This window comes from Lasioglossum baleicum, chromosome 11 (assembly GCF_051020765.1).
Source record: "Lasioglossum baleicum chromosome 11, iyLasBale1, whole genome shotgun sequence".
Classification (NCBI taxonomy): Eukaryota; Metazoa; Arthropoda; class Insecta; order Hymenoptera; family Halictidae; genus Lasioglossum; species Lasioglossum baleicum.
This window is the reverse complement of record NC_134939.1, coordinates 913828-930373: the sequence shown is the minus strand read 5'-3', so window position 1 is coordinate 930373 and position 16546 is coordinate 913828. Positions and strand designations below refer to the sequence as shown.

The 16546-nt window shown below is 36.9% G+C and overlaps 1 protein-coding gene and 2 long non-coding RNA genes across 6 annotated transcripts in view; 2 read left to right on the top strand and 1 right to left on the bottom strand.

Annotated features, from left to right (window-relative positions):
- The window catches only part of LOC143213737 (opioid-binding protein/cell adhesion molecule homolog), a 918132-nt gene that overhangs the window by 342941 nt on the left and 558645 nt on the right, over positions 1–16546 (top strand). The gene's annotated exons all lie outside the window — the stretch shown is intronic.
- Positions 2497–7397, top strand: LOC143213740 (uncharacterized). The gene is made up of 3 exons (XR_013010024.1): positions 2497–4418; positions 5056–5145; positions 5220–7397. It is a non-coding gene; the product is annotated as an uncharacterized LOC143213740 (long non-coding RNA).
- Positions 11473–16356, bottom strand: LOC143213739 (uncharacterized). The gene is made up of 3 exons (XR_013010023.1): positions 14444–16356; positions 13717–13806; positions 11473–13642 (listed from the first exon to the last, which is right to left on the bottom strand). It is a non-coding gene; the product is annotated as an uncharacterized LOC143213739 (long non-coding RNA).

Sequence of the window (16546 nt, the reverse complement as noted above, 5' to 3'; positions counted from 1 at the left end):
GCAGTCACTGCATCAATAAATGTTGCCGATAAGTCAGGCTTCATCAGCAAGCGTGTACGCATGGGCAGCGCGTCGTGTGCCTAGGCGGATTGCAACTTTGCAAGGGTCCGGCTCCGGACGTTATTTGTCTCGCTAATGCACATTTGAGACCCCTACGTAGTCACAATCGCTAGATAAAAGATTAATCTAGTGCGTGAGCTCGCCCAAGTGGCCTACTTTTGCGTGTTCGAGGCTTAATTTACATTATTCGGCAGCGCGATGTCTGCCCGCGAGGCCTGCTTACAGAGCCTCCCGATGTACTCGGCGTGCCCGTCTAATATTGTGAAGATCGACGCGTCTTTATGTTGCACTTTATGTTGCAAAGGGTAAAACGAGTAGAAGTTTACATATCTACCCGACCAACTAGTTTTATGAAACCAATTCGTTTTTAACCTATTTTCTGTTCTAATGACACTCACGTCGAGAAAGCTTACACTTGAATTGCTTTCCATTTCATATGTGAATTGTAATCTTTCATGAAAGCTGTTAAATGTGTCTAACAGAATTTTCAATTCTTCACGTTTTATACGTGTGATTATATCATCGACATACCTTTTATACAGAACCAATTCAAAGGGCAGTGTTCCGTCGCACCGGAATAGAATTCGTAGGTTTCCTTCGGACAGGATTTATGATGCGAACGTGCCTAAATATCCTCCTCAAGGATTAAACAAACTAGGGTCATTCGGCGACCAGTCAAGGCATCTGTTTAACGTTCAGTTTTTCTACACCCTCGAAATTACACGGTGTCATAAATTTTGTCCCTCCGAAGGACCGTCCGCGACCGTTACGCAGAGTCTCGAATTACCTGGAACCGTCGCGTCGTCGACCGAGTAAGATCTCGCCCCACTCCTCCTTCCCAGGGCCTCATTCAGAGCTACGGGAAGGAGGTCCTAGAAGTCAAAGTGTGTACTGATTGGGAAATGCAACTTTCTGCAGCAACCAATCAGTGCATCTTATTTCATATTCGAGAACCTAACGAGCATCGCGCTAGGACTGGAAGACGAAGTCGCTCAGTTGAGTTTTACGCTCTAACTCCGTGACATTCTCCAGTCCTCGGGTAGACAAGTACAACGCACGAGCCGTTGTCTTGTCAATCGTTCATTACATGTGCAAAGTTAGCATCACGGTAGTTCGTTGTCCAGTGGTCAGGACACCCGACAAATCGGGATCGCGTCGGTCGAAATCCCTCGCGAACCGGATCAAATCAGTCGAGATCCCTCGCGTGCGTTCAATCATAAACGCGAATCCTCATATCATCATCTGCGCGCGTATAAGGCAGGACCTGCTAGATCAGCCTTACTGACGAGTCCACTAGCAGGTCCGGGACGAAACGCTTCCATTAACGAATTCATGCGATATCAAGTCAAGCGAATCAATTATTGTCTTTTGCGATCATTCTATCATTTGAACTAGCTGCCCAAGATTAACTTGGCGGGCAGTGATCCGGAACAGTCGCGAACCCACAGTTCCGCGACAAAACAGGCAGTTTTAAAATAGAATTCTCTTCTAATCTTCCCATTACAAGATTTGCAACAACCGGGGAAATTGGAGATCCCATGGCTGTTCCAAATACTTGTTTGTAGTAAACACCATTAAAAATGAACACATTGGCTTCCAATACAGAATTCATGCACCTCGGAAACGCCCCATACTGGAGGATGTTGTGTCACAACAAAGTGCTCGCACTTTGTCGCTCAGATTTCATTCTTGCCAGATCCAGATGGGATTGCAGGTGCGCCAAGTAAGACGTTCAATGCCTCTACAAGTTATTATCACAGGTAATCTGTCGATCTTTTCTTTGCCTGTTGAAGCTGGCAACAACTTTCCGTCCCAATGAAGAGTAACAGCATCAAGGTCGCAGTCTTTAAACGCTGCACGATATTTTTCTGCGAGTTTTGCTCGATAATGCGTGCGTTGACGTCCAATGAACGTTCGATTTATTACCAAATCGTTTAAATCTTGACCAAGGGCTTGCGCCGTTGTTGCTATTATTATGCCGACGGCACACAGTGGGCTGGATCGAGAAATTTAGTGACATTTAGTTATAACTCTTGAACCATAAGAGACATCGGGATAAAATTTGCACTAAAATTCATTTAAAAAATAGTCAATTTTAACTGTAGACAAATACAATTCTTTTTATTTTGTTAAACAATAATTTTTAATTAATTTTCATTGATATTTTTTATAATAATTATAAATAATTTCTTCAATTTAATTGTTTTAAAATCATGTCAGTAGATGTTATAGGCGGGTTCTAATTCACTTTTCACTTCACGGGAGAGCGGTACCGCCACTTCACGGGAGAGCGGTACCGCCGAGCGGTATTGCACGAGCATATATTACGTCATATTTTTAATGGAATTATTGCATCATGTTTTTGGGGGAGGGGGAGGGGGGGGGAATACAGCCCATATCTTGAAAGGTGGAGGAGGGGGGGGGCAGTTTCCAGGTATTGCATTCGAGACCAGTTTCCAGGTATTACGAACGTGTCCGAACGTGTTTATGTTTTCACGTCTCTACATGCAAGACTGTTTATGTCAGTCATCGCCATCTAGCTATCGTAAAACACTCATTTGAACGGAGTTCAATGAACGTCTTGTTTAATTTCATAAATATATACAACGGTCCCCTCTGAAAGATTTATGTAAGGGGACCATACAGCCAGTCAATAATTTTTCTCAACATCGATTTGTCAAACTTGAGGACCAACTGTTTTTCTCACGTGCGGAGATTTCGATGAACGTATAATCTCAGGAGTTCGATGAACGTCTTGTTTAATTTCGTAAATATACAACGGTCCCCTCTGAAAGATCTTCTTATCGATGTAGTGCAAGAGGACCGTGTCACTGTTTCTGTCTGCCATCGTCATACAGCCAGCTATCGTAAACATTCATTAAAAGTAGCATTTCAAATAATTTCATACATCTTTTTAATGTATAATCTCAGGAGTTCGATAAAGATCTTCTTATCGATGTAGTGTAAGAGGACCGTGTCACTGTTTCTGTCTGCCATCGTCATACAGGCAGCTATCGTATACATTCATTAAAAGTAGCATTTCAAATAATTTCATACATCTTTTTATCGTAGTTGGTTGGGGATGGTAAGAATGAATGAACAGGACGCGATGGAACGCGAAGTCTTCGCAAACGTTCCATTAATGATTAACTGCTGGAGCTTCGAAATGAAATACGGAATCAAAACTGCATGAATACTGAAAAAAATGTAAACTGAGTTTCTCTTGAGATATATTTCTGTCAATTCTTCATCTCCGCTCTCTGTCTCTATCTCCCTGGTTATTACAATTTATGGATAGACCGTATGGTGATTATTAACTTCATCAATCGATTGAATCAGTCTTCGATTTTTCGATGATTTCTTCTTTTAATCATACACATTAATTAATCTTGACTAAAATTTTAATCGATTAATGCCCAACTCTGGGGTATTTGGCCGAAAATCTAGAAAGAAGTCAATTTCTAAATTTTTCCGTTTGTCATGGAATTTTTTCTATCCAACGTAGCTAAAGGTCGCTTGTAGTATACTTCATTGAAAGCCAAGAGATTTTACGCCACGCTTTCTGAAACAGCATCCGTTCATTGGCAATTTTCAAGGGTTTTGAGGAAAATTGTGTAAATTCTTGTATTACAGAAGTTTTTCAGTTAGGTGTACAGAGCACTTTCGCACAGATTTCATTTTGTTATCATTTAAATTAGTATAGTTATTAATATTTGTGAACATAATCAATCATGCTGTAAATTTTTTACGATTATAAAGTTTATCGACGATTTTGTTATCGAGCGGAGATTTCGGCGAACGTCTTATCTCACGAGTTCGATGAACGTCTTGTTTAATTTCGTAAATATACAACGGTCCCCTCTGAAAGATCTTCTTATCGATGTAATGCAAGATGTAAGAGGACCGTGTCGCTGTTTCTGTCTGCCATCGCCATACAGTCAGCTATCGTAAACGCTCATTAAGAGTAGCGTTTCAAATCATTTCTTCCATCTTTTTATTGTAGTTGGTGGGGATGGTAAGAATGAATGAACAGAACGCGATGGAACGCGAAGTCTTCGTGAACGTTCCATCGTTGCAAGCGTTTGTCGTGTTGAGATTCAAAGATCAACCATTTTTCCATACGTGACGGTTTTCGCGTACTGCCCGTTGGACTTGTTGCGTGTGTGTGGAATATTATATGGAGATATTTTTTACATTAGTGGGTAGGGGTATCCATTATAAATTGCTCGTAACAGTCGTCGTATGAAGTTATACCATAAGAAAAAACGTCGACAATCAGGATCGCTATACGAAGTTACATCGCGTGTGTGTTTTTATCATCCGACCAGCCAACTTCGCGCATCCCCCTTTCTTCAACGGTAAGTACAATAAAAAAAATTAATAAACGATGTAAAATCTAGTGGAAAAAATTGTGGAAAAAAAATTTATATGCAAAGAGTTAGCCATGTGATCGATGTTTGTCATGACGGCTCGTTCGAACTCTTCGAATTTCGCTTGGGGAAGAACGTTGTTTATCCGACGCTGACAAAAGTCTGCATGGTATGTCAGTAATTTCATACACGGGATTCCATTTAAAGATTTCGGCTATGAAAAATATCAACAGCACGATATATTCGAAGTAATTCAAAATTTTGTGCGCGATTATGCGAATCCTGTCGTAGCGTACAAAGGTGGATGTTTCGAGAGAGAGACATCCTTCGAAAAATGAAAATAAACTCGATAAATTTGGAAGATTTCAACTCTCCGAAATACGATGTACTAGTTCACGATCCCGTGTATGAAATTGCTGATGACGAACCGTGTCGACTTCACTGTTGGCAACCGACAAAAAACATCACATACCATTGCAGTCTGCGCGAAGTACAAACATTTCGAGCAGGGGTTAACAATTATAAAAACACGTAAAGTATCAGTTATAAAGACGCGACTTCGAATTTTTTCCACGTCAAAACCACAAACACCTCTTTTTACGTTTTTTTTATTTTTTTCACACAGTGTTTCACAATGATTGCGAAATTGGAGATTGATTCTGGGCGAAGCGCGGTATGGACGTCTGAGGATTCGTCAAAGAATCGTCGCTCGAAGGTAAATAAATTTTCAAAGAAAAATATCCCAAAGTATATAACATGATATATAACTGTCTATCTGTCTGTTCGCAGGAAACAAAAATAATGAAGACAAATGACAAGAAATTCGCTGCAATAATAATATATTTTAATTATTTTTTAATACTTGTATATTTGTATAATTAAAGAGTAGATAAGAGTTACTTTTCACTAATGTAAAAAATATCTCGCTGTATAGGGAGGGGGCGATATTATTACTGTAATTGTTTTCTTTTTAATAAATACGAGTTAATTGTATGAGTAGGAGGACGGGGCGGAGGAGGAGGATTGGTTTTAAATAAAAAATAAGATCTTTCTTATAATTTTTTTATTTGATAAATTATGAAACAGCTAACGAATGAACAGTGCGAGGCACTTATCAACGCAGCGCATTGCAACATTTGTGAAAAACCATGTGAGGAAAAGGATATACGGGTGCGCGATCATTGTCATCTAACAGGACGATATAGAGGCCCCACGCATCAAGATTGCAATTTAAATTACAAAAATTCGTTTTGCATTCCCATAGTTTTCCACAATTTATCCGGGTACGATTCACATTTCATTATCGAAGAAATAGCTAATGCGTTTGAAGATAGTGTCAACGTATTACCAATAACTAAAGAAAAGTATATTTCATTTACAAAAATGTTGAAGATCAGCAATCAGATTCGCGTAATTGTATTAAATTACGATTCATCGATTCGTACAAAAATGTTTGAACACAAGTCTCGACAAATTAGCATCTTTCCTCGACACAAACATATTGACAATTTTACGCGTTCCGAATTTCAAAATCTTTCCATAGAAAATTTCATGTTGTTGACGCGAAAGGGTGTCTCTTTCCATACGAATATCTCGATTGCGTAGATAAATTAGACGATCTTTGTTTGCGAGTCATTTTACAGTTCGTTGACAGGCGAAACCGTATCCGAACGTGATTATTAGACTGCGGATCTTTATGAAAAATAAAAATTGTCTTCATAAATTGCACAACATAGGAGCCAAATAGAAATATAATTTTTTCTCTAATGATATTAATTAGCTGAAACGAGTACATTGATATTTTTAAATCCTATTAACCTGTCCACTGCTTTAAATTGCACATACTCATTTTTGCCATAAATGTATAAAATCCGCAGTCTAGTGATTATGTGCATGCCGAGAATGTGTGGAAGCGTTTCAACACAAAAACTTTGGGTGAATACAGCGATCTGTATTTGAAAGCTGATGTTTTGTTACTGGCTGATGTTTTTGAAAATTTTCATAAAAACTTGCATTAAGAGCTACAGTTTAGATCCACCATATTATTACACTTTACCAGGTTTCACGTGGGATGCTATGCTAAAACATATAAAATTAGGTTTGAATTATTAACACAGTGGGCCGGATCGAGAAATTTAGTGACATTTCACGAAAGAGTCGACTCTCTCTCTCTCTCTCTCTCTCTCTCTCTCTCTCTCTCTCTCTCTCTTTCTCATATCGATTTCTAATAAATTTATATTGCCTCCTAAATGTCCATCAACATCGAAGCTGAAAAAATTAATGTTCGTTCACAAAAACTGTAGTTAACATAAATTCACAAAGATAGACATTTTGGGATGCAGTATTTTTCAGCCAAAAAATTGCTTCTTTTCATCGAGGTGTCCTGATTACCCTATTTAATATTTATTCTGGGTCTTTTGTGTAAATGAAAAACAGTCCTTTGCGGTAACAATTAACGCCGTTAGTTGAGGATGGTTGCTCGCAATGTATTAAAAATTAATATTTAATGAAATGAATAAAATCTATATACTTTCTTAGAATTTGCAAGGTGTATTTTTTCATTAGACCTTCCTCTACATATCCCCACAAAAAAATCATATCCGAATCGATCCGATCTTGGAAATTATGATTGTTTAAAGTTATCGGGGACGTCTCACCTGACGCATAGCAACTCACATACATTAAATACCATCCAAATATGAATATTTTTGCAATTGCATTAAAAGTTCGTACCTACCTAAAACAAGTATGTAATTTTTAACAATAATATAGTTAATCTATTAATTTTATTGTTAAAAACATAACGAACGGTAATAATATAACTGGACTAAGAGTTTCATAGTTTTCCTTAGTGAGTATCACTGTTTTTGGGTAAGTATATCTGTCAATTTATCTATGCAGATAAAGCAGTATGTTAATTAGATTACATTTTATATCTGACAATATTTGTTGAATATAATAATTTTAATCTCAGTGTTTATGCATGCAGATATCCAGAAGCTGCAGATTTAATAATTATTTAAACTAAACAAATGGACCAAAAGTTTACCTGTGGACATCAATTTAGAAACGTTTTGCTAAGATTAATTGGCTTATCTTTTATATTTGTTATATTTTTGTTCATATTTTCATCTTTTATAAACACATTACACATACATGAAATAATACGAAATAACAAAGGTTGTAATATATAGAATGAACATGATCTTAAAACAATTAAATTGAAAAAATTATTTATAATTATTATAAAAAATATCTTTTGACACGCTTGTGAGGCGTTTTTACCTCCTCGAATTTATATTTTACGTATTCTATAAAACATTACATGTATGAAATGTAAATATAAAATACATGTTTAGTAAGAGTAAAAAATAGTTTGGGAGATTATACTTAAACAATTTTATTTTAATACAAAAAATCAATGAAAATTAATTAACAATTATTGTTTAACAAAATAGAAAAAATTTTATTTGTTAACAGTTAAGATTGACTATTTTTTAAATGAATTTTAGTGCAAATTTCATCCCGATATCTCTTATGGTTCTAGAGTTATAACAAAATGTCACTAAATTTCTCAATCCAGCCCACTGTGAGTCACCATGACTCCGCGAATACATAGGATTAAATACCCTGTTTAGAACAAATGCCACTAACGTTCTTGAAAAGAAATTTTGTACAAATTGATGAACAACGCGGTATTCGGTAAAACTATGGAAAAATGTTCGGAATCATGTAGACGTAAACCTCGTGACACGTTGGGGATGGGCTACATGGTGCAGAGGCAATGATCGCGAAACCAAATTTTCCATAAACGCTATGCATTTTCCGAAAACTTTTTTTCAAGAAACCAATCTATGTGGATATGTGCATATTAGATATATCCAAAACCTGCTTGTACGGATTTGATCATGAGTACATGGTTCCTCGATATGGTAAAACCTGTAAGGTAATGTACACAGACACCGACAGCATAATTTATCATATTATGTGTGAGGTCATTTATGAAACCATGAGACGCGATATTAACTGTTTCGACACAAGTGATTATCGATAGAGAATAGGTATAATTTCCTACTTGTAAATAAAAAGGTTCCCGGCTTGATGGAAGACGAGAACAATGGGATGATAATGATGAAATTTGTCGGACTGAGAGCAAAAATGTACACATTGCGTGTAGATGGAAAATCTGATACAAAAAAAAGCAAAAGGTGTAAAGTCTAACGTTGTAAGGACAACAATATCGTTTGATGATTACATGGGATGTTTGCAAGATGAAATTGCTATGAGTCGTACACAGACATCCATACGATCGAAATTGCACAAAGTGTTCGACGATCGGCTGGAGAACTTCGGAATAAGCTTCCAGGACAATATTAAGAAATTACGTGTAAAAGAAACGCGTCGACCAATCTTGAGAGAGAGATCCATGTATATGATGTTCAACCGTCATATTGCATACTGTACATGCGCTATAGCTGTACCTGTACATGCGCTATACCTGTACCTGTACCTGTCTGTAGCTGTTCCCGTACCTGTCTGTAGCTGTTCCTGTACCTGTTCATACCTGTCTGTAGCTGTTCCTGTACCTGTTCATACCTGTCTGTAGCTGTTCCTGTACCTGTCCATACCTGTCTGTAGCTGTTCATGTACCTGTCCATACCTGTCTGTAGCTGTTCCTGTACCTGTCCATACCTGTCTGTAGCTGTTCATGTACCTGTCTATACCTGTCTGTAAGTTACATCCTCGTACCCCCCCCCCCCTAAAAATAAAAAAAGAAACCAAAAGGGGGGGGGGGTACGAGGATGTAACTTCCACATCACCTCGCGGGAAGTGACGTCACCACAAGCGGTTGTGGACCACACGTGTTGAGCGAAGTTCGAACGTGTTTCCGTTCGGACACGATCCTACATGCATTTGAAAAGATAAAGATAAGGGGAACCGACTCAAGGTTGATGATTTTATGGTAACTTGATATGACTCAATGGATGCTACTTTGTATCAATAATACAGGTACAGGTACAGGTACAGCTATAGACAGCTATAGACAGGTACAGACAGGTACAGGAACAGGTACGGGTACAGCTGCAGACAAGTACAGACAGGTACAGACGGGTACAGGAACAGATACAGGTACAATTACAGACAGCTATAGACAGGTACAGACAGGTTCAGGAACAGCTACAGACAGGTATGGACAGGTACATGAACAGCTACAGACAGGTATGGACAGGTACAGGAACAGCTACAGACAGGTATGGACAGGTACAGGAACAGCTACAGACAGGTATGGACAGGTACATGAACAGCTACAGACAGGTATGGACAGGTACAGGAACAGCTACAGACAGGTATGAACAGGTACAGGAACAGCTACAGACAGGTATGGACAGGTACAGGAACAGCTACAGACAGGTATGAACAGGTACAGGAACAGCTACAGACAGGTATGAACAGGTACAGGAACAGCTACAGACAGGTACGGGAACAGCTACAGACAGGTACAGGTACAGGTATAGCGCATGTACAGGTACAGCTATAGCGCATGTACAGTATGCAATATGACGGTTGAACATCATATACATGGATCTCTCTCTCAAGATTGGTCGACGCGTTTCTTTTACACGTAATTTCTTAATATTGTCCTGGAAGCTTATTCCGAAGTTCTCCAGCCGATCGTCGAACACTTTGTGCAATTTCGATCGTATGGATGTCTGTGTACGACTCATAGCAATTTCATCTTGCAAACATCCCATGTAATCATCAAACGATATTGTTGTCCTTACAACGTTAGACTTTACACCTTTTGCTTTTTTTTTGTATCAGATTTTCCATCTACACGCAATGTGTACATTTTTGCTCTCAGTCCGACAAATTTCATCATTATCATCCCATTGTTCTCGTCTTCCATCAAGCCGGGAACCTTTTTATTTACAAGTAGGAAATTATACCTATTCTCTATCGATAATCACTTGTGTCGAAACAGTTAATATCGCGTCTCATGGTTTCATAAATGACCTCACACATAATATGATAAATTATGCTGTCGGTGTCTGTGTACATTACCTTACAGGTTTTACCATATCGAGGAACCATGTACTCATGATCAAATCCGTACAAGCAGGTTTTGGATATATCTAATATGCACATATCCACATAGATTGGTTTCTTGAAAAAAAGTTTTCGGAAAATGCATAGCGTTTATGGAAAATTTGGTTTCGCGATCATTGCCTCTGCACCATGTAGCCCATCCCCAACGTGTCACGAGGTTTACGTCTACATGATTCCGAACATTTTTCCATAGTTTTACCGAATACCGCGTTGTTCATCAATTTGTACAAAATTTCTTTTCAAGAACGTTAGTGGCATTTGTTCTAAACAGGGTATTTAATCCTATGTATTCGCGGAGTCATGGTGACTCACAGTGGGCTGGATTGAGAAATTTAGTGACATTTTGTTATAACTCTAGAACCATAAGAGATATCGGGATGAAATTTGCACTAAAATTCATTTAAAAAATAGTCAATCTTAACTGTTAACAAATAAAATTTTTTCTATTTTGTTAAACAATAATTGTTAATTAATTTTCATTGATTTTTTGTATTAAAATAAAATTGTTTAAGTATAATCTCCCAAACTATTTTTTACTCTTACTAAACATGTATTTTATATTTACATTTCATACATGTAATGTTTTATAGAATACGTAAAATATAAATTCGAGGAGGTAAAAACGCCTCACAAGCGTGTCAAAAGATATTTTTTATAATAATTATAAATAATTTTTTCAATTTAATTGTTTTAAGATCATGTTCATTCTATATATTACAACCTTTGTTATTTCGTATTATTTCATGTATGTGTAATGTGTTTATAAAAGATGAAAATATGAACAAAAATATAACAAATATAAAAGATAAGCCAATTAATCTTAGCAAAACGTTTCTAAATTGATGTCCACAGGTAAACTTTTGGTCCATTTGTTTAGTTTAAATAATTATTAAATCTGCAGCTTCTGGATATCTGCATGCATAAACACTGAGATTAAAATTATTATATTCAACAAATATTGTCAGATATAAAATGTAATCTAATTAACATACTGCTTTATCTGCATAGATAAATTGACAGATATACTTACCCAAAAACAGTGATACTCACTAAGGAAAACTATGAAACTCTTAGTCCAGTTATATTATTACCGTTCGTTATGTTTTTAACAATAAAATTAATAGATTAACTATATTATTGTTAAAAATTACATACTTGTTTTAGGTAGGTACGAACTTTTAATGCAATTGCAAAAATATTCATATTTGGATGGTATTTAATGTATGTGAGTTGCTATGCGTCAGGTGAGACGTCCCCGATAACTTTAAACAATCATAATTTCCAAGATCGGATCGATTCGGATATGATTTTTTTGTGGGGATATGTAGAGGAAGGTCTAATGAAAAAATACACCTTGCAAATTCTAAGAAAGTATATAGATTTTATTCATTTCATTAAATATTAATTTTTAATACATTGCGAGCAACCATCCTCAACTAACGGCGTTAATTGTTACCGCAAAGGACTGTTTTTCATTTACACAAAAGACCCAGAATAAATATTAAATAGGGTAATCAGGACACCTCGATGAAAAGAAGCAATTTTTTGGCTGAAAAATACTGCATCCCAAAATGTCTATCATTGTGAATTTATGTTAACTACAGTTTTTGTGAACGAATATTAATTTTTTCAGCTTCGATGTTGATGGACATTTAGGAGGCAATATAAATTTATTAGAAATCGATATGAGAAAGAGAGAGAGAGAGAGAGAGAGAGAGAGAGAGAGAGAGAGTCGACTCTTTCGTGAAATGTCACTAAATTTCTCGATCCGGCCCACTGTGTTAATAATTCAAACCTAATTTTATATGTTTTAGCATAGCATCCCACGTGAAACCTGGTAAAGTGTAATAATATGGTGGATCTAAACTGTAGCTCTTAATGCAAGTTTTTATGAAAATTTTCAAAAACATCAGCCAGTAACAAAACATCAGCTTTCAAATACAGATCGCTGTATTCACCCAAAGTTTTTGTGTTGAAACGCTTCCACACATTCTCGGCATGCACATAATCACTAGACTGCGGATTTTATACATTTATGGCAAAAATGAGTATGTGCAATTTAAAGCAGTGGACAGGTTAATAGGATTTAAAAATATCAATGTACTCGTTTCAGCTAATTAATATCATTAGAGAAAAAATTATATTTCTATTTGGCTCCTATGTTGTGCAATTTATGAAGACAATTTTTATTTTTCATAAAGATCCGCAGTCTAATAATCACGTTCGGATACGGTTTCGCCTGTCAACGAACTGTAAAATGACTCGCAAACAAAGATCGTCTAATTTATCTACGCAATCGAGATATTCGTATGGAAAGAGACACCCTTTCGCGTCAACAACATGAAATTTTCTATGGAAAGATTTTGAAATTCGGAACGCGTAAAATTGTCAATATGTTTGTGTCGAGGAAAGATGCTAATTTGTCGAGACTTGTGTTCAAACATTTTTGTACGAATCGATGAATCGTAATTTAATACAATTACGCGAATCTGATTGCTGATCTTCAACATTTTTGTAAATGAAATATACTTTTCTTTAGTTATTGGTAATACGTTGACACTATCTTCAAACGCATTAGCTATTTCTTCGATAATGAAATGTGAATCGTACCCGGATAAATTGTGGAAAACTATGGGAATGCAAAACGAATTTTTGTAATTTAAATTGCAATCTTGATGCGTGGGGCCTCTATATCGTCCTGTTAGATGACAATGATCGCGCACCCGTATATCCTTTTCCTCACATGGTTTTTCACAAATGTTGCAATGCGCTGCGTTGATAAGTGCCTCGCACTGTTCATTCGTTAGCTGTTTCATAATTTATCAAATAAAAAAATTATAAGAAAGATCTTATTTTTTATTTAAAACCAATCCTCCTCCTCCGCCCCGTCCTCCTACTCATACAATTAACTCGTATTTATTAAAAAGAAAACAATTACAGTAATAATATCGCCCCCTCCCTATACAGCGAGATATTTTTTACATTAGTGAAAAGTAACTCTTATCTACTCTTTAATTATACAAATATACAAGTATTAAAAAATAATTAAAATATATTATTATTGCAGCGAATTTCTTGTCATTTGTCTTCATTATTTTTGTTTCCTGCGAACAGACAGATAGACAGTTATATATCATGTTATATACTTTGGGATATTTTTCTTTGAAAATTTATTTACCTTCGAGCGACGATTCTTTGACGAATCCTCAGACGTCCATACCGCGCTTCGCCCAGAATCAATCTCCAATTTCGCAATCATTGTGAAACACTGTGTGAAAAAAATAAAAAAAACGTAAAAAGAGGTGTTTGTGGTTTTGACGTGGAAAAAATTCGAAGTCGCGTCTTTATAACTGATACTTTACGTGTTTTTATAATTGTTAACCCCTGCTCGAAATGTTTGTACTTCGCGCAGACTGCAATGGTATGTGATGTTTTTTGTCGGTTGCCAACAGTGAAGTCGACACGGTTCGTCATCAGCAATTTCATACACGGGATCGTGAACTAGTACATCGTATTTCGGAGAGTTGAAATCTTCCAAATTTATCGAGTTTATTTTCATTTTTCGAAGGATGTCTCTCTCTCGAAACATCCACCTTTGTACGCTACGACAGGATTCGCATAATCGCGCACAAAATTTTGAATTACTTCGAATATATCGTGCTGTTGATATTTTTCATAGCCGAAATCTTTAAATGGAATCCCGTGTATGAAATTACTGACATACCATGCAGACTTTTGTCAGCGTCGGATAAACAACGTTCTTCCCCAAGCGAAATTCGAAGAGTTCGAACGAGCCGTCATGACAAACATCGATCACATGGCTAACTCTTTGCATATAAATTTTTTTTCCACAATTTTTTCCACTAGATTTTACATCGTTTATTAATTTTTTTTATTGTACTTACCGTTGAAGAAAGGGGGATGCGCGAAGTTGGCTGGTCGGATGATAAAAACACACACGCGATGTAACTTCGTATAGCGATCCTGATTGTCGACGTTTTTTCTTATGGTATAACTTCATACGACGACTGTTACGAGCAATTTATAATGGATACCCCTACCCACTAATGTAAAAAATATCTCCATATAATATTCCACACACACGCAACAAGTCCAACGGGCAGTACGCGAAAACCGTCACGTATGGAAAAATGGTTGATCTTTGAATCTCAACACGACAAACGCTTGCAACGATGGAACGTTCACGAAGACTTCGCGTTCCATCGCGTTCTGTTCATTCATTCTTACCATCCCCACCAACTACAATAAAAAGATGGAAGAAATGATTTGAAACGCTACTCTTAATGAGCGTTTACGATAGCTGACTGTATGGCGATGGCAGACAGAAACAGCGACACGGTCCTCTTACATCTTGCATTACATCGATAAGAAGATCTTTCAGAGGGGACCGTTGTATATTTACGAAATTAAACAAGACGTTCATCGAACTCGTGAGATAAGACGTTCGCCGAAATCTCCGCTCGATAACAAAATCGTCGATAAACTTTATAATCGTAAAAAATTTACAGCATGATTGATTATGTTCACAAATATTAATAACTATACTAATTTAAATGATAACAAAATGAAATCTGTGCGAAAGTGCTCTGTACACCTAACTGAAAAACTTCTGTAATACAAGAATTTACACAATTTTCCTCAAAACCCTTGAAAATTGCCAATGAACGGATGCTGTTTCAGAAAGCGTGGCGTAAAATCTCTTGGCTTTCAATGAAGTATACTACAAGCGACCTTTAGCTACGTTGGATAGAAAAAATTCCATGACAAACGGAAAAATTTAGAAATTGACTTCTTTCTAGATTTTCGGCCAAATACCCCAGAGTTGGGCATTAATCGATTAAAATTTTAGTCAAGATTAATTAATGTGTATGATTAAAAGAAGAAATCATCGAAAAATCGAAGACTGATTCAATCGATTGATGAAGTTAATAATCACCATACGGTCTATCCATAAATTGTAATAACCAGGGAGATAGAGACAGAGAGCGGAGATGAAGAATTGACAGAAATATATCTCAAGAGAAACTCAGTTTACATTTTTTTCAGTATTCATGCAGTTTTGATTCCGTATTTCATTTCGAAGCTCCAGCAGTTAATCATTAATGGAACGTTTGCGAAGACTTCGCGTTCCATCGCGTCCTGTTCATTCATTCTTACCATCCCCAACCAACTACGATAAAAAGATGTATGAAATTATTTGAAATGCTACTTTTAATGAATGTATACGATAGCTGCCTGTATGACGATGGCAGACAGAAACAGTGACACGGTCCTCTTACACTACATCGATAAGAAGATCTTTATCGAACTCCTGAGATTATACATTAAAAAGATGTATGAAATTATTTGAAATGCTACTTTTAATGAATGTTTACGATAGCTGGCTGTATGACGATGGCAGACAGAAACAGTGACACGGTCCTCTTGCACTACATCGATAAGAAGATCTTTCAGAGGGGACCGTTGTATATTTACGAAATTAAACAAGACGTTCATCGAACTCCTGAGATTATACGTTCATCGAAATCTCCGCACGTGAGAAAAACAGTTGGTCCTCAAGTTTGACAAATCGATGTTGAGAAAAATTATTGACTGGCTGTATGGTCCCCTTACATAAATCTTTCAGAGGGGACCGTTGTATATATTTATGAAATTAAACAAGACGTTCATTGAACTCCGTTCAAATGAGTGTTTTACGATAGCTAGATGGCGATGACTGACATAAACAGTCTTGCATGTAGAGACGTGAAAACATAAACACGTTCGGACACGTTCGTAATACCTGGAAACTGGTCTCGAATGCAATACCTGGAAACTGCCCCCCCCCCTCCTCCACCTTTCAAGATATGGGCTGTATTCCCCCCCTCCCCCTCCCCCAAAAACATGATGCAATAATTCCATTAAAAATATGACGTAATATATGCTCGTGCAATACCGCTCGGCGGTACCGCTCTCCCGTGAAGTGGCGGTACCGCTCTCCCGTGAAG